Consider the following 26,469-nt stretch of genomic DNA (forward strand, 5'->3'; position numbering starts at 1 on the left):
ATTAGATAGTAGCCTTTTTAAACCCCAGGGGGGCCGTGTTACAGACACTTGATATCTTTAGACCAGAGTTAAGAACCTACCAGATCAAGATATGATTTGTGTTAAAGAAGCAAGTCTTAATTTAGGAATTATGTCTGATCCTACAGAACCTTATTTCAAGTTAGAAAAGGCTAATCCAGTCAATGTAGGTCAATAATCAATTATGTCTGATACCAAGCAACTGATGATGCACAATAGCTGAGACATAAACATGTAACCAAAATATCAAATGTAAAAAATAAGTTATAGACAGCTACTGTGTGGGAAAAAATGTGGAATCGAAGCCAAAGTAGGATTAACTGTAAGTTTTGGTAACATTCATTGAACAAGTTAAGAATATTGGGCCTCATTAAAGAACCATTCTTAAGGCGAAATTTCTCCTTAAAACCCGCTCAGGCAGTTTTTGCAAAGATTCTGACATTTACCACACACACACACACACACACACACACACACACACCTTCTAAGTCAATTCTCCTTCTGGGTCGTGGGGGGTGCTGGAGCCTGTCTCAGCTGTCATAGGGCGGAAGGCAGGATACACCCTGGACAGGTCTCCAGTCCATCGCAGGGCAGACAGACAGACAGACACATTCACTCACACCTAGGGGCAATTTACCATGTCCAAACGACCAGACTGCATGTCTTTGGACTGTGGGGAGGAATCCGGCATTCCCAGAGGAAACTCACGCAGACATGGGGAGAACATGCAAACTCCACACAGAGAGGACCGTGGTCGCCCGGCCGGGGAATCGAACCCAGACCCTCCTTGCTCTGAGGTGATAGCGCTACCCACCACGCCCGACATTCACCAGTGTTTTCTACTTTGGGGTTTGTTTTTAGTAATTTTCTTCCTTTTGTCACTTTTTGATCCCACCGTCACCTCAATGGACCTGTTCGTTCTCGCTCAAAGCTTTGACATCCGACAGATGACACCGAGGCGCCAATGTTCAGAGACACACTCGGTTCGATATGAATCCAGACAGCCTTTTTATACATAGGTGATTATAATAGGTGTATATGATTAACTATGATGTGGTTTGAATCATACATTTATAGATTAAAGTTGCAGCTAAAAGGTCAATGACATCGAGAAAGTACAAATATATTTTGAGAACATGCTGTGATAAGAGAAATTATAGGACGCTTCAAGCAAGACATAATAATGATTTTAAGTCTGATGTGCTTTGCGGGACAGCTTAGTTTACAGAAACCAATTTTGCTTTTTGAACAGTTCTGTGGTTCAAGAAGATGACATGAACCTGATGTAGACTTTATCTTAGGACCTTTCTCAAGAACACATTTATAGAAAAATGAAGGAAGTGAATTGGTGAATGAGGCCCAATGTGAATGCACCTCATTAACAGAGTTAATGGGAAAGTCTGTCTGACATTTGTTGAACTGCAGATTTAAAAAAAAAAGAAAGAAAAAAAGTCACAATTGAAATAGTTATTTTGAATAAATGTAATAGCATATGCAAAATTATTGTTAATGATCTTAGTTGCCTGTAAACAACAACATTGTCTTCTTCCCAGAACAGCTAAAAAGAGACATTAGGTCAGTATTTAGGCAGATTTATTGAGTTAGGATGCTTCTGTTTTCTTATCTGGAGTTAAGATAAGATAATGAATGTAGGAACTACAGTGGGTTGCAAAAGTATTCATACCCCTTGAACTTTTCCATATTTTGTCACATTACAACCACAAACATAAATATATTTCACTGGAATTTAATGTGAAAGACCAACACAAAGTGGTATACAATTGTGAAGTGGAAAGAAAATTATACATGAATCAAAACATTTTTTACAAATAAAAAACTAATAAGTGCGACGTGCAAAAGTATTCAGCCCCCTTTTCCCTGAGTGCAACCAATTGCATTCAGAAGTTGCCTGATGACTGCTAATGACTCAAAAGGGTCCACCTGTGTGTAATCTAATCTCAGTACAAATACAGCTGCTCCGTGACGGCCTCAGATGTTGGTTAAGAGAATATTGGGGAGCAAACAGCATCATGAAGTCCAAAGAACACACCAGACAGGTTAGGAATATGGTTTTGGAGAAGTTTAAAGCAGGCTTAGGTTATAAAAAGATTTCCCAAGCTTTGAACATCTCACGGAGCACTGTTCAATCCATCATCCGGAAATGGAAAGAGTATGGCACCACAGTAAACCTGCCAAGACAAGGCCGTCCACCTAAACTTACAGGCCGAACAAGGAGATCACTGATCAGAGAGGCAGCCAAGAGGCCCATGGTGACTCTGGATGAAATGCAGAGAGCCACAGCTCAGGTGGGGGAAACTGTCCACAGGACAACAATTAGTCGTGCACTACACAAATGTGGTCTTTATGGAAGAGTGGCAAGGAGAAAGCCATTGTTAAAAGAAAACCATAAGAAGTCCCGTTTGCAGTTTGCCAGAAGCCATGTTGAGGACACAGCAAACATGTGGAAGAAGGTGCTTTGGTCAGACGAGACCAAAATAGAACTTTTAGGCCACAATGCAAAACGCTATGCGTGGCGGAGAAATAACACTGCACATCACTCTGAAAACACCATCCCCACTGTCAAATATGGTGGTGGCAGCATCATGCTCTGGGGGTGCTTCTCTTCCGCAGGGACCGGGAAGTTGGTCAAAGTTGATGGGAAGATGGATGGAGCCAAATACAGGGCAATCTTGGAAGAAAACCTGTTGGAGTCAGCAAAAGATTTGAGACTGGGGCGGAGGTTCACCTTCCAGCAGGACAACGACCCTAAACATAAAGCCAGAGCTACAATGGAGTGGTTTAAAAAAAAGAATATTCATGTGTTAGAATGGCCCAGTCAGAGTCCAGACCTAAACCCAATTGAGAATTTGTGGCAAGATCTCAAAACTGCTGTTCACAAACGCTCTCCATCCAATCTGACTGAGCTTGAGCTGTTTTGCAAGGAGGAATGGGCAAGAATTTCAGTCACTAGATGTGCAAAGCTGGTGGAGACATACCCTAAAAGACTTGCAGCTGTAATTGCAGCAAAAGGTGGCTCCACAAAGTATTGACTCAGGGGGGCTGAATACTTTTGCACGTCGCACTTATTAGTTTTTTATTTGTAAAAAATGTTTTGATTCATGTATAATTTTCTTTCCACTTCACAATTGTATACCACTTTGTGTTGGTCTTTCACATTAAATTCCAGTGAAATATATTTGTTTGTGGTTGTAATGTGACAAAATATGGAAAAGTTCAAGGGGTATGAATACTTTTGCAACCCACTGTATTAATTTAGTAACAGCTCTTGTCCTAAATTAAGCCCTAACTGAAGATTTCAGAATTAGGATGTTTCTGTAACGACTGCTCTGGTGTACCTGTGGACCTCCTCTGAGAACCGGGCACAGCAGTGGATTTACTGGTTTCACTCTTCTGCGTCAGTGAGTCTTTTTAAGGGTAAAGCATTCACTGTAGGACGGCGTTCAGAAAGTTACACGACACCTACATAATGCCGCCAACCTTATATCGCCAAAAAGGTAACTAAACAGGAGAAACTGATTTCAAATGGACTATTATGGAACTATTTTTTTAAAGATATTTTGAAGCTTTTCTCCAGGTCCATTCATTGTGAGACTTTAGCATGTTATAAAGGGTAGCTGGTGTTTTCAAATTCAGTAAAAATGTACAAAACAGCAAAAATGGAGTTATGCGGTATTTTTCTAACAGCAGCAATACACCCATCATTACAAATGACATAAACCTACATTCATATATATATAAACACTTATTCCAATAGGCTCTATTTCTCATAAAAAATTGTAGATTGACATCTAGATGACAGATTATTTTCTATTATTAGATAATGTCATGGCACTTTCTGAGGTGAAGTCACAGAGTTTGTATAGATAGTATTAGACTGAAGTTAATGAAACGGCTGTATTTGTGTTGGAGCCATTGTGACCCCTGGTTCCCATCACCACCACTGTAATCTGAGCCTGTTTCTGCAAGTTTCTCTACGGCCCAGAAAAACCAAGAGAACAAAGAGAACCAGGATATAAAATGTATGCAGCAGTAAAAGTTCATTTGTAAATGTATTCATATATGAATGAAAATAAGAGATGAGCCGTCCCTTCTGCCCAGGGTCTAGACGCTTATGAGCATGTCTAGCATGTTCTATGCTATTGCCTTAAAACTCTAGTCTGAAGTGATGAAGGAATCACCCCACCCCTTTTTACACAATTCCATATCATCTTAGTCCCCATTGTATACAAACCCTGCACCCTGTTTGGCAACCCTTAAAACCAAACGCTCATGATGTCCTTAAAAACCATTCTGGCCTGGTCGTACCAGGCTGTTCCATCCTCACAGGGTCATCTTACACAGCTTCTTCACCCAAGTTCAGGAGTTCACTTCAGCTATAATTTGTACTGTCATCTAATACAACTCTTTTATTAGTTTTCACTTTAGCTGTTCATCCAACAATTCCCTTCCTTTTAGCTATAATTTGTACAATTTCTTTTTGTAAGTTCATTGAGTTCATCCCCTTTAGAGGTGATATTCCAAATGCATGCAGTCTACAGCCTGCTCCCCAATGTTACCTTGCTTAGGAGATCTCCAAATGCTCAAGTTAGCCAATATTTAGTTCATTGATTATTAATCAGGGAATGTTTTATTAAATCTTTCCATCGAAAATATGAATTAAAAATAAAGAAATAAAAGGATATGGACTTAGTCTCATCACTGTGTGGTTTGTCAAGAACCAATACTTACCTTCACTTACCTACAGCCTACTTGCCTTCGCAGGTCAAGTGTTTGGTGGAGCTGACAGACTGCCTGTTAGCACATCTCGCATTTTCACAAATGCTTTACTCTCATCATCTCTGTCTTGTTCCTCCAGATCTGTGTAGGGGTCATTTGGTGAATTTAGGTTCAGGTCACCACAACAGTTGCAAAGAAATTTGACAGTATAAGGATTTTTAAATGGTCCCCCAGTGTGTGCTGAATTCTGGCCTCACTATTTGCAGATTTTATTGTAAAGGATGTGTAGTTTTGATCTGCATATCAAGTTCCTCACTAAGACACGAACGTTCCTGAACGATAAAGATGCAAAAGCTTTGGTTCATGCCTTCACTGTGTCCCATATTGACTACTGTAACTCCCTCTTTGTTGGTCTCCCTCTAAAGTCTATACAAAAGCTACAGTACATTCAGAGCTCTGGGGCTGGATTTCCCCTCCCCCCATGTTAAGCGTTCAGCTCACATCACCCCCGCCCTCTCTCAGTTACTTTGGTTACCGGTCCCGTCCCGTATAAAGTTTAAAAATGTACTACTCACTTTCAAAGCCATTTTTAACCTTGCTCGCCCCCACCTCAGAGAACTGCTGAGGTACAGCAGTTAGCAGCATCCTGAGACCACTGAGTGAAGATGAGAGGATGACCAACACAAACTGTGCAGCAGCAGATGAGCCATCATCTCCAAGGTGGACTGACAAGGTAGGAGTGTCTAATAGAGTGGACAGTGAGTGGACTGCTGTCTCTGATCCACTTATACCAGCACAACACACATTAACCCACCACCACCACGTCAGTGTTACCGCAGTGCTGAGAATGAGCCACCACCCAAATAGTACCTGCTCTGTGAGGGTCCATGGGGGTCCTGACCACTGAAGAACAGGGTAAAAGGGAGTAACAAAGTATCAGAGAAACAGATGGACTACAGTCTGTAACTGTAGAACTACAAAGTGCAGCTATAGAGTAAGTGGGGCTGATAAAATGGACATTGAGCGTAGAAACAAGGAGGTGGTCATGATGTTATGCCTGATTGGTTGTGGACGAAACCAGTCCTGCGTGTTCGTTGATGCAAAGAATGAGACGAGTAGATCAGACTCTGGAGAGGTTACAAACAGAGAACATGCACCATGTATCTCCCAAGTAAGCTCTGACCCCTTCTCATCTGACTCCCTTTTTTATAGTCACATGAGAGCTCCTCCCTTACCCAAGATATCAGTAGATTCCATCAAGCCTCCAATGTGTGCGTTAGCACATCTCACCAATCTATATCATAGACGTGTAAGCATGTGCTCGAGACGTGAGCGTGTCTGCAACGGTCAGCTCAAAGTGTTACCTGTGTTTATCAACTCCCCCCGCTTTCCACACAATGGCTCTGCTTATCTGACAAGATGAAACACATGTATTGGGTGCTGATCCCAGTGTCTGCTACTATCAGCTTTGAGCTGTTTCCTGTTATCTGACTTCCTTCTGCATTCCACCGTTAGTCAGCACACAGCCTTATGTGCTGAGTCTTAGCTCTTATCTATTCCAGCCTTATAGTTGGACAATATGACCATTAAGCTTTCAGTGCTAAACATAATCTTTCTTTAATAAATCTTAAAAGAGTAATATGAACAATAATAAGGCTAATAATTCCACATGGTGTATATGCTTAATAAATGAAAAGGAAGGAAATCCATATATGGGCAAGCTAGTCACTTCACATGTGGTGTCTCCAAAGTCATAAACAATGGCCCACTGTCACACCATCCCCTAGCTAGTCTGAGGATGATGTAATCAGGACTAAAGAAAAAGGACGAGCTGTTTCACTCCTTACACATTCTCCAGATACAGGGCAGTCTTCAAGGTCACTCGGTCTGCAAATACACAGAGAGCACAATGAAAGTTCACCCTAGAGTATTGTGTGGTTAAGTATAAGTAAAAGTATAAAACAAGTGCCTTCTGAGATTTTACATGTCATTGTGTTGACAATAAAACAGTGATTAATCTGAAAAGCTAAGCTTTATTTGAGGACAGTTGTGCCTTACGATGTCCTGCATGTCCCTCTCCACCAGGAATGGATTTCAAAAAATACATTTTAGGCCAGAGCTTTCTCAGGTATCAGGCAGCGTGTTATTACGCTACATGTACTAGTTTTCTGTGAGGGAGCTTTTAGGGGCATTTAACTCGACATCTGGTTCCCATCACCGCCACCACTGTGAACAATTCTGACTCTGTAAGTTTCTCTAGAACAGAGCGTTTCATACTCCACCACTCTGAATGACTTTGATTGCATCCCAACTATTTAACTTTGCAGAATTTTTGAAAAGCAACTTGAATTCCTCAAAGTTGCTTTCTATAAATTCATATTTGCTTTGTTTGCAAGAAAGCAGCACAAAAGAAGCAAAACAGAGTTTTAAACAGTCATCAAACAGTGAAATGAATCTAGGAGGACAGGGCAAGTACAAAATCAATGAAATCAATTCCAATGAAAATAAAATCATGAGATCAAAACAAGGGAATGTTGAATCTATGAATTTTTAAAGAAAAATGGTTGTTTTTGAGACTGAGAACAGAGACAGAATTATGAGGCGCTTGGTGTATTGACAATGGGAGGTATGGGAGGCATGATCCAGATCCCATGAGCTAAAGCTCTGCTTCTCAGGCCCGGCCCAGTTCATGATAGCTGGATGTTTGGAATTTCCAGCTCTGCAACTTGAAACAGTTGTTTGAGTTTGGAGGATTTAACCGAAAGCTAGAGCTTGTTCGGCTGCTGTGGGTGCATAAAAATCATTTATGCTTGAAAGAGAGTTGTTTTTAAGTGATTTAAGTGATAAGCTCACCCCAAAAGGCCTTTTCCTTCCAAAGAATCCATCGATCCATCTGTGTTTCTTTTACCTTTTTTAGAATACTTTTTATTTTTATGACCTTTTTGCATGAGATATATTTAGAACAAGACCTAACTTAGACTAATTATGTAAAACCACATATGTCCAGACCAGGACCTCAGGGAGAACAGCTCTTGGTCCCGACAGTAAGTGTGCAGTAACATTTGCAGAAAAGTGATTTTATTTAATAGTTTGCCACAAAGGTTGTGTTTCCATCTTTCATTTACATTTCAAAAATCAATAAAATATGTAACTAAGCCAAATAACAATACCACTGATTTAGTGATCAAGTCTGGAGGAATATCTGATTGCTGTCCAAATGCACAAATGATGTTGCCATACATGCATAGAAATAAAGGTACTAAACTGTCACTGGGGCAGTGCCCCTCTTGTCACTGGGGTGGGACCCTCAAGGGTTCATCTCAGTACCTTTAGTCAGGGAACATAACTGAGTTGTACTGCCTCCACACACCCCGTCTCACCTCCAGGTTTTTAGTCTACTGAATGAATATTTCACCTGGAGAAACTGATTTAAGATTCACAATATTTACACTATTTAGGTAGACAGACAGACAGGCCAAAAGACAGACAGATAGAAAGACGGATAGATAGATGGATATATATATATATATATATATACCTCCACAATAATAACCAATAATAACCTTGCAATAGAAGAAAAAAACATGACTTACTTTCAATGGAAGTCAATGGACCCAGACTTTTTTCCAAGCCATTTTGGGCAATTTCTGTTTGTCCATTCATCATGAAATTTACACACAATGTTAAAGGCGACAGACATTTTCAAATATTGTCAAAAACTGATAAATGACATAAATGGAGATACATGGTTTTGTTCTGACAGCAACTATATATATATATATATATTGTGGATTTTTACATTTTTAGTAGCATACTTTTAAGCATTAATATGGAAGCATTAACATTGTGCATATATCAGAAAGCATTAATATCAGAAGGCATTAACTCGCGCTTAGTTTTATGACATTCGCATGGCAGGGCAGGTGAAGAACAGACAAACATGCAGAGATGTACGCAATAACAGAAAACCGTCTAAAGTCAAAAAAACAGAAGTAGGTCTGCGCTTAACCTAAAGAAGGTTCTCACATCCATATATGGTAAACCATATGTGCACCGCACCCATTAAACAGGAACACACATACATTTAGGTTCAGCTTATATGCACACACATAGTCAGCTTCAGGGTATAAAAGGAGTCAGAACACATTGGGAGGACGGAGCTTACTTGGGAGATACATGATGCATGTTCTTTGTTTGTTCATGCACGTTCTCTCCAGAATTCTGTTATAAAACTCTGTTCAACTTCAGTCTGATCTACTCGTCTCATTCTGTGCATCAACGAACACGCAGAACTGGTTTTGTCCACAATATATATATATATATATATATATATATATATATATATATATATATATATATATATATATATATATGTATGTATAGACTGAGTTTAAAGTCAGAGGCCAGGTTTTATTTTATTTTTTAATTTATTATCAACTTTTATCTCTGGGGTCATCTCAAACAAATTGCGTATGCTGAGAAAATCCGCAACAAACACCACCTTTAGCGCCACATCGTAGAGGCTTGTGACAGCATAAAAAATAAAATAAGATAAAACGATGTCCCGTTTGATCGTGTTTTAGGTTCTAGGGTTCGACCTCAATACCAAAGCTGTGAACTTAGCCAGAAGCCCTCCGTCCTTCTAAGAGTCCAGCCGGCTGGGGGGAAACTCAAATGACCACAGAGACACTGTCTATACTCAGAAAATCTCTCCCCTTTATTAATCAGAATAGCAGAGTTTATATACACACAAATGGCATGACCATCGCGCGATCATACAACAAGACAATAGAGGGAGAGGATTGGATGAAATAGAGATTTAGGTGGACAAGGGCCCCCAAGGACGTTTATGACGTCCAGGAACATGGAGCCTAAACAACAGATAATGTTAGAACATTGCTAATCAGATATCATTGTCACTATGGGTTACAACTAACCATATGAACGCACGAGCATAAGCTGAGGCCTCTGTATGATGCAAGCCCTAAGGCCTTATGCATACCATAGGCCTGAACCCCATAGGTTATGATATAGTCATGGACCCAGGATTGTGCATTGATCAGTATGTGCTAACATTAGGATCTAACAGTATATATATATATATATATATATATATATATATATATATATATATATATATATATATATATATATATAGGTGTCTTTACACTCATCTTGTATTTGTTATATTGTTATATTCATGTTTTTCTTTATATTTTTATATCTGTTATCTTTACATACTGTTAAGCTCTCTTTTCCTCTGTTAACGCGTGTGTGTTCTGTTGAGGGCCTCTCTCGCCCCCTCCCTCAAGAGAGGGAGCTAATGTATACAATAGCATGAGAGCAGTATTTCCCTTGGGTATCTGATTGCGTTAGAATAAGCTTTTCCAGATGTTTCCTTATGGGAATGTATAGATGTGTGTGTGTGTCTGTAACCATGTTATGTATGTGTGTACATTCAGCATATAAGAGCAGAGGCAGCTTGAACAAAGGGAGAGATCCCACATTCGACCTTTGGGACTCTCACAGGGCTTTAACACTATCTTATTCATTTGAAATAAAGTTGTTCATGTTTGAATCCAGATAGTGTCTACAGAGCTTTCGTCTCCCCATCTACACAACTGAGAATAAACAAATATATATATATATATATATATATATACACATACATACAGTGCCTTGCAAAAGTATTCGGCCCCCTTGAACTTTTCAACCTTTTGCCACATTTCAGGCTTCAAACATAAATATATGAAATTGTAATTTTTTGTGAAGAATCAACAACAAGTGGGACACAATCGTGAAGTGGAACGAATTTTATTGGATATTTTAAACTTTTTTTAGAAATAAAAAACTGAAAAGTGGGACGTGCAATATTATTCGGCCCCCTTGCGTTAATACTTTCTAGCGCCAGTTTTGCACATCGAGAGACTGAAATTTTTGCCCATTCTTCCTTGCAAAACAGCTCGAGCTCACTGAAGTTGGATGGAGAGCGTTTGTGAACAGCAGTTTTCAGCTCTTTCCACAGATTCTCATTTGGATTCAGGTCTGGACTTTGACTTGGCCATTCTAACACCTGGATATGTTTATTTGTGAAGCATTCCATTGTAGATTTTGCTTTATGTTTTGGATCATTGTCTTGTTGGAAGGTAAATTTCTGCAGATTTGTGCAGTGTACGACTGATTGTTGTCCTATGGACAAAGTCTCCCACCTCAGCTGTAGATCTCTGCAGTTCATCCAGAGTGATCATGGGCCTCTTGGTTGCATCTCTGATCAGTCTTCTCCTTGTTTGAGCTGAAAGTTTAGAGGGACGGCCGGGTCTTGGTAGATTTGCAGTGGTCTGATACTCCTTCCATTTCAACATGATCGCTTGCACAGTGCTCCTTGAGATGTTTAAAGCTTGGGAAATCTTTTTGTATCCAAATCCAGCTTTAAACTTCTCCACAACAGTATCTCGGACCTGCCTGGTGTGTTCCTTGGTCTTCATGATGCTCTCTGCACTTTAAACAGAACTCTGAGACTATCACAGAGCAGGTGCATTTATATGGAGACTTGATTACACACAGGTGGATTCTATTTATCATCATCAGTCATTTAGGTCAACATTGGATCATTCAGAGATCTTCACTGAACTTCTGGAGTGAGTTTGCTGCACTGAAAGTAAAGGGGCCGAATAATATTGCACGCCACACTTTTCAGTTTTTTATTTCTAAAAAAGGTTAAAATATCCAATAAATTTCGTTCCACTTCACGATTGTATATATATATATATATATACCTTTTAGATATATATATATACCTCTCCATGGATCACCACCTTATTGTGGTGGAGGGGTTTGCGTGCTTGAATGATCCTAGGAGCTATGTTGTCTGGAGCAAAAGCTCCTGGTAGGGTCTCCCAGGGCAAACTGGTCCTAGGTGACAGGCCAGACAAAGTGTGATCCATAATTACCCATATGAAAACAAAAAGAAAACAGGACTCGTGTACCCTGCCCGGATCAGGGTTACTGGGGCCCCACCCTAGAGCCAGGCCTGGGGGAGGGGCTCGCCAGTGAGCGTCTGGTGGCCGGGCATTTACTCATGATGCCTGGCCAGGCCCAGCCCGAAGGAACTACATGAGTCCCCCCTCCCATCGACCCACCACCGATGGGAGGGGCAGTAGTAGGGTGTCGGTGCTTTGTGGATCGGGCAGTGTCCGAAGGCGTGGGCTTTGGCGTTCTGATCCTCGGTTGCTGAAACTGGCTTTTGGAACTTGGAATGTTACCTCACTGTCGGGGAAGGAGCCTGAGTTGGTGGGCGAGGTTGAGAGATACACAGCTTGGGCTCTGGGTCCAATCTCCTTGAGAGGGGCTGGACTTTATTCTTTTCTGGAGTTGCCCATGGTGAGAGGCAGTGGGCAGGTGTGGGCTTTCTCATAGCCCCTCGACTCGGCGCCTGTATGTTGGGGTTTTCCCTGGTGGACGAGAGGGTAGCTTCCCTACGCCTTCGGGTTGAGGAACGGGTCCTGACTCTTGACTGTGCTTATGCACCGAACAGCAGTTCAGAGTACCCAGCCTTCCTAGAGTCCTTGGGAAGGGTGCTTGAAAGTGCTCCTCCTGGAGACTCGATTGTCCTACTGGGGGACTTCAATGCTCACGTGGGCAATGACAGTGAGACCTGGAGGGGTGTGATTGGGAGGAATGGCCTCTCTGATCTGAACCCGACAGAACCAGACTGGGGTGGTGGTGCCTCTTTTTAAAAAGGGGGACCGGAGGGTGTGTTCCAACTACAGGGGAATCACACTCCTCAGCCTCCCTGGTAAGGTCTATGCAGGGGTACTGGAGAAGAGAGTCTGGCTTACAGTTGAACCTCGGATTCAGGAGGAGCAGTGCAGGTTCCGCCCTGGTCGTGGAACACTGGACCAACTCTTTACCCTCTCCAGAATTCTGGAGGGTTCATGGGAGTTTGCCCAACCAGTCCACATGTGCTTTGTGGATTTGGAGAAGGCATTCGACTGTGTTCCCCGGGGTATTCTGTGGGAGGTGCTTCGGGAGTACGGGGTACATGGCTCTTTGCTACGAGCCATTCAGGCCCTGTACAAACAAAGCAGGAGTTTGGTTCGCATGGCTGGCAATAAGTCAGTCTCGTTCCCAGTGAGAGTTGGACTCCGTCAGGGCTGCCCTTTGTCACCGATTCTATTCATAATTTTTATGGATAGAATTTCTAGGCGCAGTCAGGGGATGGAGGGTGTCCGGTTTGGTGACCTCAAGGTCACATCACTGCTGTTTGCAGATGATGTGGTCCTATTGGGGACATCAGGCCGTGAACTTCAGCTTTCGCTGGATCGGTTTGCAGCCGAGTGTGAAGCGGCCGGGATGAGGATCAGTACCTCCAAATCCGAGGCCATGTTTCTCAGCCGGGAAAGGGTGGAGAGCCCTCTCTCGGTCGGGGATGAGCTCTTGCCTCAAGTGGAGGAGTTTAAGTATCTCAGGGTCTTGTTCACGAGTGATGGTACAAGGGAGCGGGAGATTGACAGACGGATTGGTGCTGGGTCAGCAGTGATGCGGGCTCCTTACCGGTCTGTTGTGGTAAAGAAAGAGCTGAACCATAAGGCAAGGCTCTCGATTTACTGGTCGATCTACGTTCCCACCCTCACCTATGGTCATGAGCTTTGGGTAATGACCGAAAGAACGCGATCGCGAATACAAGCGGCCAAAATGAGTTTCCTCCGCAGGGTGTCTGGACTCTCCCTTAAAGATAGTGTGAGAAGTTCGGTCATCCGGGAGGGACTTGGAGCCGCTGCTTCTCCACGTCGAGAGGAGCCAGCTGAGGTGGTTCGGGCATCTTGTTAGGATGCCTCCTGGATGCCTCCCTTGGGAGGTGTCACAGGCAAGTCCACCCGGGCGGAGACCCCTTGAGAGGTCGTAGTCACAAACAAGCCTTCGCGAAACAGCTTGGAGAGAACAGCCAATAGTCTCTGACACATACATTTCAGCTCCTGGTTTTATACCTGCTGTGGACGTATAGCCCACATCTGGTTTCTATTAAGACAGCCTCAGTTCGATGTATGGCTCCTCTCAAGCCATATTAGGTATTTAACATACATTTTCTCCAGAATGGCCCTGGTCGCCTAACCCCATATATGGCATTTTTATCATTCAGGGAGCCCCCTTTCCTGTCCAGATGCCTCCTGCATCAGCTCCACTGAAACCCTGTGGTCCCACAGAATAAACTCAACCAGGATCTACACAGTATAATAACCAATATAATAGAAATTAATGTTACGACTATAGAATTAATAAGATCAAATTCACCACAATCTGCTCTCACAGCTTGACCCTAGCCTGAGGCAGCGTTAGTCGAGCAAGCTGATCCAAGATAAAGGTACTGTGTTCTTTTATGCTTCTGTTTATTAAACTTGCAATCTGTTGCATATATTTTATTACAGTGTCTGTGAGCTACTTTAGTTAACAAGTGTTGCCCACAGCCCACAGTTTACTGTTTATACAGGCTAGTTTAGCTGCTGTCGTGGTTTTAGCTGACTCGCCTCATCTGGTACCTCCCCACCCTCAGTGCTCTCTCTCTCTTCCTCTGTCTGTCTCTCTCTTCCTCTCTGTCTCTGTTCCTTCTCTCTGTCTCTCTCTCTCTTCCTCTGTCTCCTTTCTTTCTCTCTCTTCCTCTGTCTCTCTCTCTCTCGCTTCCTCTGTCTCTGTCTCTCTCCTACTCACTACCCCTCCCCCCACCATCTGCCTTGGTGTTTGTCTTTAACTGTGAGAGGCTGTGTAGCTGTTTACCTGGTAATAATGTCTGATTCTGTGTTAAGTGATCAGCATGAATTCCAGTGAAATACAGTACTGTGTGAAAGTTTTAGGCATCTAAGCAAATGTTTAAACAAATGTACCTCAGCAGTGAGTTTATCACAATATACATTAGAATAAAGTCACATTCATAATTCCAATAAACATAAAAACAAAAAGAGACAAGAATTTCCATATTTTGGAATTGGGTCCATATTTTTCCTTGACACCTTCACAGCCACCACAGAGACTTGTTAATATCATCAATTACATCATGAGCACAATTTACTCAAGCACTGATTGGTCAAACCAGGAACTGCTTTTTAACTACATATCAGAATCAGAATCCTTTATTGATCCGAAAGGGAAATTGCAGCTGTTACAGTTACAACCATTTATGTAAAAGAATAAACACTTTAATAATTTAAAACAAAGATAAAGAGAAATTTGCAATATGCACAAGAGATTTAAGTTCTTATGAATACAGTAAAGTGGTGGTGACTGTGATAATAAATATTAAACATCTAGTATAAGTCAGTTCAAATTATTGTACCTCTGAGTTAATGCACACAATTATTACTATTACACATATGAACAGAACAGTTAGGTATTGAGTTTTGCACAGATGAACCACACTTAGTGAATCACACACTGAGGGAGGAGTTATAGAGGTTGATGGCCACAGGTAAGAATGACGTCTTAACCAGTCCTGCGTGTTCGTTGATGCAAGAAAAATGAGACGAGTAGATCAGACTGAAGTTGAACAAACAGAGTTTTATTACAGAATTCTGGAGAGGTTACAAACAGAGAACATACATCATGTATCTCCCAAGTAAGCTCTGACCCCTTCTCATCTGACTCCCTTTTTATGACAGCTCTTTCCTTACCCCAGCCTCCAATGTGTGCGTTAGACCATCTCACCAATCCACATCATAAAAGTTTAAGGATGCGCTCGAGACATGAGTGCGTCTGCAAGGTCAGCTTAAGGTATTTCCTGTGTTTATCAACTCCCCCCACTTTCCAGACAATGGCTCTGCTTATCTGACCAGATGAACCACATGTGTGGTGTGCTAATCCCAGGGTCTACTACTATCAGCTTTGAGGTATTACCTGTTATCTGACATCCTTGTGTATTCCACCATTAGTCAGCACACAGCCTTATGTGCTGACTCTTAGCTCTTAGAATTGAACAATATAACCATTAAGCTTTCAATGCTAGACATAAGCTTTCTTTAATACCTCTTAAAAGAGTAATATGAACAATACTAAGACTAATAATTCCGCACGTCCTGTGGCGCTCTGTGGTAATTCCAGTAGAATGATTCTTGCACTGAATGAGCTCCTGTGTCTCATCACCATGTCGTAGAGTGGGTGGGAGCCATTGTCCATAATGGCCTGCAGCTTAGACAGCGTCCTCCTCTCTGACACTGCCGTCAGCGAGTCCAGCTCCACACCAACCACATCACCAGCCTTGCGGATCGATTTTTTGTTGAGTCTGTTGGCATCTGCCACCCTCAGCCTGCTTCCCCAATATGCAACAGCATAGAGGACAGCACTCACCACCACAGACTCATAGAAGATCCTGAGCATAGTCCGGCAGATGTTGAAGGACCTCAGGCGCCTCAGAAAATAGAGACGACTTTGGCCCTTCCTGTAGAGTGCGTCAGTGTTCTTAGCCCATTCCAGTGTATTGTCAATCACACACCCAGATATCTGTAATCCTCCACAGTGTCCACACTGACCCCCCTGATGGACACAGGGGTCACCAGTTCCTTGTCCCTCCTCAGGTCGACCACCAGTTCCTTTGTCTTTGTCACATTGAGCTGCAGGTGGTTCTGCTCGCACCATGGGACAAAGTTCTTCACCGTCGCCCTGTACTCATCCTCATCATCCTTGCTGATACATCCAACTATTGCCGAGTCGTCAGAAAACTTCTGAAGGTGGCAAGTCTCTGTGCAGTAGCTGAAGTCCGTGGTGTAGAGGGTGAAGAGGAAGGGAAAGAGGACAGTTCCTTGTGGAACTCCAGTGCTGCTGACCACTCTGTCTGACACACAGTGCTGCAGGTGTACATACTGTGGTCTGCCAGTCAGGTAGTCAACAATCCAGGACATAAGGGGGGCATCTACTTGCATCACTGTGAGCTTATCACCCAGAAGAGCAGGCCAGACGGTGTTAAATGTGCTGGAGAAGTCAAAAAACATGACCCTCAATGTGCTGGGTGGCTTACCCATTTGAACGTATACTCAGTTGAGCAGGTAGATGATGGCATCTTCAACTCCCAGGCAGGGCTGGTAAACAAACTGGAGGGGGTCTAAAAAAGGCTGGACAATTGGTCGGAGCTGATCCAAGACGAGCCTCTCCATGGTCTTCATGACATGGGATGTCAGTGCCACTGGCCTGTAGTCCTTGGCATCACTGGGTCATGGCGTGTTTCAAACAGGAACAATGCAGGACTTGCATTGATCTTCCACATCATAGGGACATATAATACTGGGCTTCCTTGAGGAGAAGTGTGAAAATGGTTAAACAAACACACTGACACCCAGAAAATCACTATATATAAAATCATTATTAATTAATATTCTATACATTTTGTTTATTTAAATATTAACACTTTTCTCAGCAAATAAACACAAACTACACAAATAAATAGATTTTGAAAATATGTCTTGGGTGCCTAAGACTTTCGCACAGTACTGTATGTCTTCATGTTGTAAATAAATCACTCACCGTTTGCTAAGAACTGTACAGAGTCATCCTATCTCCAGTGTGCACCCTCATCTTACACCCATTCAGTCACAACCTACCTGGTGACTTTGTGTCTCCTCACGGGGTTCGGCTACAGTCTGTAACTGTAGAACTACAAAGTGCACCTATTTACACCCTGTGCAGCTAGATTATGGACTTCCTCACCTGCAGACCCCAGTGTGTTAGGATGGGTGAACACACCTCCCCCTCCCTCACACTCAGCACAGGTTGTCCACAAGGCTGTGTCCTCTCACCAATATTCTACACACTGTATACCTATGACTACACTCCAAAACACAGCTTCAATACTTTCATTAAATTTGTGGATGACACCACAATCACAGGCAATATCACCAACAATGATGAAAGACTGTACAGAGAGGAAGTCAAGCTCCTCACAGAGTGGTGTGCCGTCAACAACATCTCCCTCAATGTCAGCAAAACCAAAGAACTGATTGTTGACTTCAGGAGGGGAAGTAGAGAGCATGCACCACTGAACATCGAGGGGGTGATGGTAGAAAGGGTGAACAGCTTCAAGTTTCTTGTTGTCTACATATCCGAGGATCTCACCTGGTCGCTCAACACATCCCACATCATCAGGAAAGGCCAACAACGCTTTCACTTCCTCAGAAGGTTAAAAAAAGTCAACCTGCCTCAACAGCTCATCTGCAACTTCTACAGAGCCACAGTGGAGAGCATCTTGACCAGCTGCATCACCGTCTGGTACAGCAGCACCTGCTGTTGAACGCAAGGCCCTGCAGAGGATGGTCAAAACTGCTCAACACATCACTGCAGCTGTCCTCCCACCCATAGAGGACATATATGACAACCAATGTGAGAGGAAAGCCACTAACATATCCTTGGACCTCACACATCCCAGCCACCCCCTGTTCCATTCTCTGCCATCCAGAAATAGGTACCGGAACATCCGAGCCAGAACCACCAGGTTCAAGAACAGTTTCTATCCCCAAGCTGTCAAACTGTTCATACCGGCAGCATCGACCTGAGCTTATCAACAACGCTACAGTCTGTTAATGATCAGCCTGATCACCCAGCACACTACACACTGAGCTCCACTAGCTCAGAGGACTGTATGCTGTGCACTTCATCTCTGGCTAAGCCTTATTTCTAGTATATTTATATATTTATACTTTAACTGTTTATTTAAGATGTAACCTGAACATTATGCTGCTACTCTATACCGGCACTGCACACTTTATATACAGTTTACATCTCTTTTTTTTACCAATAGTACTTTTTGACTGTACTGTACTGCAATTCACCACGCACATTTCTGTCTATATACCTTTAATATCTGACTACGCACTAACTGTCGATATGTCCAATACATCTATAACACTTGCCTATGCACATTTTGTCTGTCTTTTACTGTCTTTTGTCTTTGCACGTTTACTATGCATCTTTTATTTCTGCACTGGAAAAGTAGCCCGATAGTGTTTCATTATACTGTACTACCCTGTACTGTATAAGGACAATAAAGTTGAATTGAATTGAATTGAATTGAATAGTAAGTGGAGCTGACAAAATGGACAATGAGTGTAGAAATGCCTGATCGGTGTACATCCCTTCAGCAGTCATACATGACAGATGGAGTAGTTTGCTACCTTAAACCGGTGTGAACGCAGCAAATTGAATGTTATGGTTTTGAAATGTGAAGCAGCAGTAAAGTAGACAATACAAACAGACATACATTTTAGCATGTGTATTAGCAATCACCTGGGATATCATAGCAACTGCCCAGCAGCACTTTAGCAACCACCGGGGAAACTACAGCAACACCACTGGAATTACTATCTACGCTTATGCACATATAGATGCACACAGCAGTTCGTTCCAGCCACACAAGCTGATTGGTTGAGAAATGCTTTTTTCACAAACACTGTATCACTCTGCTGAGACGCCATTGCTAAGCAACAAGTTTAACGGCTGTAGGAGATGCTCAAGACATTTGAACGTTTTTACTTCTTAATTTGCCACAAACAGAAAACGGACACTTTTAAGATCACATTTGACCGACAGCCGATTTGGTCAGACTCAGAAGATGAGACGACACTAAATTCCCAAACTGTTGTCACCAGTGAGCAGCTTTTCAGTTGGCAGCTGTGACAGAAGAACAGCTACACAACCTGAAATCAGCCAAAAATGAACCCAAAAGCACTGGCCAAACAAAATGGTTTGTAAGATGTTTTACAGACTGGCTGAAACAAAACAACATTAATATTGATCTGGCAAAAAATGACAAAACTGAGCTGAACTTGATATTGCGGCAGTTTTATTACTCAGTCTGTACTTCAAAAGGCGAGGCTTACGACAGACTGTGCAGACTGTACTCTGACATAGAAACAAGCTGCTTGTTAAGGAACTATAATTTGTACTCTGCCATCTCATTTATTGACCTCAGACTCACATATCAGAGACAGCTGTCGGGACAAAACCTAATATCTGTAAAATCGTAACTTTGCAAGAGAAGGAAAAAGCATATTTTACTTTTAATGAAAGTCAGTGGAACCAGATTTTTTTCCGAGCCATTCTGGGTCATTTATTTTGGTTTGTTTATCATGAAATGTACACTCAATGTAAAGGGCAACAGGAATTTTCAAATTACATCACCAAAAAAAAAAAAAAATAGAGATATGATGTTTTGTTTTATTTTTTGTTTCAATGTCAAAAATATCAATCTAACAATACTGAACATTTTTAAAACAGCACAATACTCATTTACTGATACTTTTCATATGAAATGGCCCTGCGATGGACTGGCGACTTGTCCAGGGTGTATCCTGCCTTCCGGCCAATGACCACTGGGATAGGCTCCAGCACCCCCCGCAACCCTGAGGGAGAAGCGGCTTAGAAAATGTGTGTGTGTGTTCATATGAAATGCACATGTTTTGGCATAACCATTTGAAAATGCCAGCTATGCAGAATAATTAATGATAAACTGAACCATCTGTCGTCTGTGTCTGTCTGTCTGCCCTGCGATGGACTGGCGACCTGTCCAGGATGTATCCTGCCTTCCGCCTGAAGACTGCTGGGATAGGCTCCAGCATCCCCCCGCGACCCTGACGGAGAAGCGGCTTAGAAAATGGATGGATGGATGGATGAACCATCTGTCCAGGAACATATCATTAATTTGGGACTGACCGGTCAGAAACCGGTATTGGTTTAGTACTGGTTCTCTGTACCCCTCCCTAGAATTTGGTTAACGCATATCTGCAAGTGTTGGGTGTTGGTGCGTGCTTTGCTTTGCATACCTCCTGCACCCACTCTGCTCCCCCACTAAGACGTTGGGTGACAGACATGCATGGTGATAATGAGCCTAGAGGTTACATTTGCTGAAAGTCACTAAAAGGGGAAGCAGCTGTTGTTCTAGAAACCAGCAAAGGGAGGTTTTCTAAGAGGTCATGAGGTGTATTTACACTCATATTGTAATATTCATGTTTTTCTCTTTATTTTTATATATGTTATATTTACGGACTGTTAAGCTTTTTTTCCTCTGTTAATGTGTGTGTGTGTTCTGTTGAGGGCCTCTTCCTTCCCTTCCGTCAAGAGAGGAAGCTAATGTATAGAATAACATGTCAAGGTTATGTGAACAGTGTTTGCATTTTGGCTGTGAGAGCCATCTTGTCACCTGAAACCTAATAAATGAAGAGGGCCTTCTCCTTCCTCAAAAGAACCATTGGCTGAAGTTTTTCTTTAACCTTCTGCAAGAATGCTTTTTAATATTTTTGACTGTATTATCTTTTTTGCATTTTGCAAGAATCCTTTGATTTTAATGACCCTTTTTTGCATTAGAGAACAGGATAAATTAGCACTAAAACATAACTTAGAAGTTATTGATAAGCAACACGTGTTTCATCGACATTGTTTGGGACTCAGGGTAGGAGGACGGGGCGCTCTGAGTCCCGACATTTGAATGAAAGTTTTTATGGTATGATTCACTGTAAAACGTCAGTAAAAAGGCCTGAAGAATGTCATTTGAGTGGATTACAGCCTTCAGACGTTCGTGTTTCAGTCAGAAGTCGGATCAAACCCAGAATCCCAAACAGCTCTGTACTCCCTGAACAGTGTGCTAGCTATGAAAGTTTAGAAATTCTAGCTACTGCAGCCAAACAGTGCATCATTTATTGAGTATGAATGTGTCTGAGTCCCAAACGACTACTTCTTAGCTGTATTTTGCACTGTTGGGCTGCAGGATCCAGTATTTAAATTCCTATGTAGTGCACTATGTAGAGAGCAGGGTGACATTTGAGATTCAGCCCCAGAATGAGGAGAGGCCGCCTGGATTTGTGCTAAATAAGACTCATGGTGGTAATTTGGTGACCAAAAAGTACTTATAAAGCCGAAGGATTTTTCATTAAACAGTGCTGTGTTAACATATGTTTTTTGTTATATGACATTATATGACAAAAGTTATAACATTTATGAAAAGGCTGCAGTATACAGCGATGGGTGACAGCGTAACAAAATCAGCCTGATTAATTGTTTATTTATCCCTACTTAAATGGATAAGGAACGTTTCAATAAGTATTGGAAAAATAAATCACAGATCATGTTTCTGGTACATAAAACTGCCAAAATGCTATTAGTGGCTTTCATGTGGAAATAATACAAGAAGTGTAAAATATGGCCTCTTTTCATCCAACAGTCCATCGTTGCTTGGTAACAATATCATACTCAAAAGCAACTACATTTCTTGGCGGAATACTTTGTCTATTACTATTTAGAATAACAATGTATTTCCTAAAAGATTTTGGTTTTTTTTTATCATATTTCATGTTGGCCACCATTTTATAGAAGCAATAAGCCACTTGAGGCTGTGTGTTTATTGTGGTTTTATCATAGGGAAGTGATAAGTTCAAAAAGTTGTAAACAATCGCATGATGCAACATCATGATGTAATGATATGATTTGGTACGTATGATGTAATAATATGCTGTTGTGGGGTTTGGATTGACAGGGTAATGTGTGGTGGGGCCTCCCACCTCTTATCTGGAAACAAAAAAAAACACCTCTTCGAATACAGAAAGTGGGGCATCTGGGACTGCAGTAACCGTCCCACAGACAACAACAGTTTTACTGAGATAAGAGATATTAACGATGAGGACGGGGTGCCTTTTTGCCTGAGAGTTGTCTGACCTTTTAGATATGAGGGGCCTTGAGTTACAGTCATATGCAAAAGTTTGGGCACCTCTGGTGAAACTACGTGTTTTATACATTTTCTAAGTGAAAATAATTTTACACATTGTCGGGATCTCCTTGCTCAAAGCCCCGACATATGAGGTTTAAATACTAAGACTTTTCTGTACTGTGGTTTTGTTATAATTATTGTCTAATCCCTTTTTTAAAAAAAATAAATAAAAGAAATTAGAATAAAGGACTTTAACTGCTGACTTCTTGTGGAAGGGAGGAAAAGGCCATCTTCTTTTATTGAGCTTCAGGTGGCAAGATGGTTCCTGGACAACAACACATGCAAAGATCATCACAAAACATCCTCTTTATTTCCTCTTTCGGGGTGAGCTCATCACCCCGCCCCTCCCTCATTGTATGACTTTGAATCACTTTTGGTTCCCGTTATTTCTTAATTTGACACTTTCCTTGGACACCTTTATCTCCAACTGTCCCTGGGATCTATTCTTTCTAAACTTTCCCAGCCTGGTGGTACCACCAGTATCATTTTGACACTTAGTTTTTTTTAAGAACCGGTTTTTGCCTGTTCTTATCAGCTTTCTTCACTCTTCGAGGGTCAACTTGCCTTCATCATTTACTATGTAAGCAATTTTGCTGGCCTCTCCAAACTCCAGGTGCATCGCTCTCAGATGGCCCCCCTTCTCCCCCCATCACTCAGTGTGATGCTAGTCAGTGCAGGCCTCTGTTAGCTCATGTAATAGATCTGGCAGTTAGTTTTCTCCTCTGAGCGCGTTCGACTGTCCAATGACGTTGCGTGAGCGTCAGTTTGAAAAGATGCGGTGACACTTCACAGGTCTCAGAGGAAGCACTAGTGGTATCGTGGGACTGGGGGAGTCCTAACTAGCAGGTGGAATTGGAGAAAATTCCAATAAATAAAAAGAATTAAAATGTTTAGAAAGGATCCAGAAAGAAAGAATTTGGCAAAATCTCTTAATTTATTGCTTAATGAAGAGAGCACCATACACTGTTATGACCAAACTATCCTGAAACTATACAAGTTCAGATAGTTTTACACGACATAATCTAGTCAATATCTAGCTATGAGCAATGTTTTAATAACTCATTCAGAAATGTCTTTACATCGTTAGGAATAAAGATGTAACGTTTCATGAAGGCAGGTGTTCTAGTTGACATCTGTATTCTGAATGTAGAGCAAAAATGTTTCTAACAAAAAAAAGGTTATGAGGAGGCAGGATGCAAGTGTGAGTTGCTTTTATTAAAATCAGTTTAAACAGAGTCCAGAAGCTGAGTAGCAGAGGGTGGTAGACACGTCCATAATGACACAAAGCCAAACAAGATCAAAGGAAACAAGCCACAGAGTAGCATCCACAATGCAAGACCAGGAATACACTGAGGGGAAACAAAAAAAACACATTGGGACAATAGGAAACTGTGACACCTTAAAATATGACAATTCTTTAAATTTCAAAGCACTCATTTTAGAGCATTTTATAGGTTTGAAATGCCACTTTAGATGTATTAGCCACTGGCTAGATGTAATTAGCCTTTAGTCTACTGAAGTATCTTTTGGGATAAGAGGTTTCGAAAATGTGTGAGTGTGTTTTTCTCTTTCTAGCATGTATGTACTTTACAGATATGTTATTTGTGTTGATGATCATCACATTATGAATAAATTTGCATCTTCATGTTTTGGGTAAAATTTGAGCCTTATGTTACAAATAAAATCAAAAGAGTTTTGTTCATGTTTCTTCAAGATCTTGTGGGTGCTGGAGCCAATGTGATTATATTTTGAGGAGCCACCTTACCTCTATTTTCAGAGGGGTGATGAAGACTAGGGTATTGGGGTATTTTTGATTTGAATGTCCCCTTTTCAGCATATTGCTGAACCTCAGTTTCCTCATCCTGAGGATTCCTCATTCCTCTGAGCTGATTTCAGCATTGTCCCCTGGTTCAGATGCCTCTTCATCTATTTCACTATCAGCATCTTGTTCATCACGGCCATCTTCTTGATCAATGATTTCATAGACCGGGAACCTCTGATTGGCCATTATGGTGGCAGCAGACTGAAATAAATGGAGAGAAATGTCTGTATCAGAGAAATATTTAGTTCCCATCATATCATGTTGAGCAAGTCGTCAACAGTTATGACATGAAGCCTGAAAAGGGTCAGTCATGCCTTATACAGCTGTGGTCAAGGCTTAATCATCTTATTCCCACACACTTTTTGTGGCCACGCATTAGGATCTCATCCCCACACCTTTCTAAGTTGTGGCCATGACTTAATTATCCCATTCCTACACCTAACTAAGTCATGGCCACAACTGAATTATCTCGTTCCTACGCCATACTAACTCGTAGCCACAACTTAATCACACGTTACTAATTTGTGGCCACAATTTAGGATCTCATCCCGTACCTTTCTAAGGTGTGGCCACAAATTAATTGTCTTATTCCCATGTCTTACTAATTGGCGGACATGCATTATTCCCATATCTTACTGGCCATGACTTAATTGTCTCATTCCCATGCCTTGCTAAGTCATGGTCATTACTTAATGATCTCATTCTCATGTCTTACTAGCTCATGGCCACAACTTAATTATCTTGTTCCCACATCTTACTAACTTGTGGTCAAAACTTAATTATCTCATACCCACATCTTACTAACTTGTGGCCATGCATCATTTTTATTTATATGGAATGTCACCAGCAGGGCTCTGTATATTTTAGATTATGGTGACATTTTTATAGATATACTTCAAAGACAACATTACATTCATTGGCTTGTGTTCATCAATCAGCATTAAGATTAATAACAGGTACCAGATATTAAACTCATCACTGTGAACTTTATGAAATGGTTGGTTGGCCTTCACTTTCAGCGCCAAGACAAATTCTCTGGATGTTTGTCTACAAAACAATTATTTGATCAGCTCCATTCATACTTATCTGAATTCATATCATCAAACAATTTACGCTCTAATAGTCACAGTCAGCTGGATGTTCTAAAAGTATATGGCAAGGCAGTTTTCAGTCACAGTGCTCCATCTGCTTGGCATGATCTGTGAACACATTCAAATTTAGAGCAGTTTGTTTCCTTGAGTGATTTTAATTGTTAAAGAACTGCATCATTGTCTTTGTTCGTTGTTTTTAATTTGGTTTAGACACTGATTTGATTGTTTTTAGTTGTGGTGATTCTTCGATGATTGTTTCATGTGCTGCCTTCTTGCCCAGGGCTCACCTGTAAAAGAGATTCTTAATCTCACTGTGATTGACCATGTTAAATTAAAGCAAAATAAAAAACAAAAAGATTATCCTGCCTTGATGAAATATCCTACTATAGTGCGTATTTATAATTAGCTCCATGCATAAAACTATAAGCAGGATGTTTTGATATCTTTATCCTTGCTTTGATATGCTTATCTCATTAGCAGGACATCCTTCCAGCATCAAAACTGATGGGACATTTTGATAATCTAAATAGCCTTTAAAGAGAGTAGAAATTACACTGAACTGAGTCTGTAAAATACACTTGAACTAAGGCTGGATTGACATTGAAAACAAGTTCTGCACTATACTAATGATATGCACATGTGCAGTAAAACCACTTGGTGAGAACAAGAAACTATTAGCACAGCAATTACTCTTGACAGACAAACATTAGAACAATAAACATCCGTCAAAGAACAGCAAAGTACAAGCGTTTTCTTGCGTGTGCTCTTTACACAGATTATAAAGACAAAGACAGGGTAAATATGGATGAACACATTCTAATAGGGGTGGAACCGCTAGGCACCTCACGATTCAATTCAATAACGATTCAGAGGCTGTGATGCGATTATAAAACGATTATCGATACATCTTGATGCATCTTTTTCTCTGTACAGGATTTGTGTGACAACTTTCTACTTTTAAAGCAAAGTACTTATAATAGTAATAATAGTAATAATTTACTTCCAATATCTTTTATTAATAAACCAAATATAAGTGATGTGGCAAGTGAACTGGAAGGCTCTCATTCACT

At 41.3% G+C, this 26,469-nt stretch overlaps 1 protein-coding gene across 1 annotated transcript in view; it reads left to right on the forward strand.

The window, feature by feature from the left end:
* cax1 (cation/H+ exchanger protein 1) overlaps positions 1 to 26,469 on the forward strand; it is a 1,125,587-nt gene that overhangs the window by 3,430 nt on the left and 1,095,688 nt on the right. The window lies entirely within an intron of this gene.

This window comes from Pygocentrus nattereri, chromosome 1 (assembly GCF_015220715.1).
Source record: "Pygocentrus nattereri isolate fPygNat1 chromosome 1, fPygNat1.pri, whole genome shotgun sequence".
NCBI classification, from domain to species: Eukaryota; Metazoa; Chordata; class Actinopteri; order Characiformes; family Serrasalmidae; genus Pygocentrus; species Pygocentrus nattereri.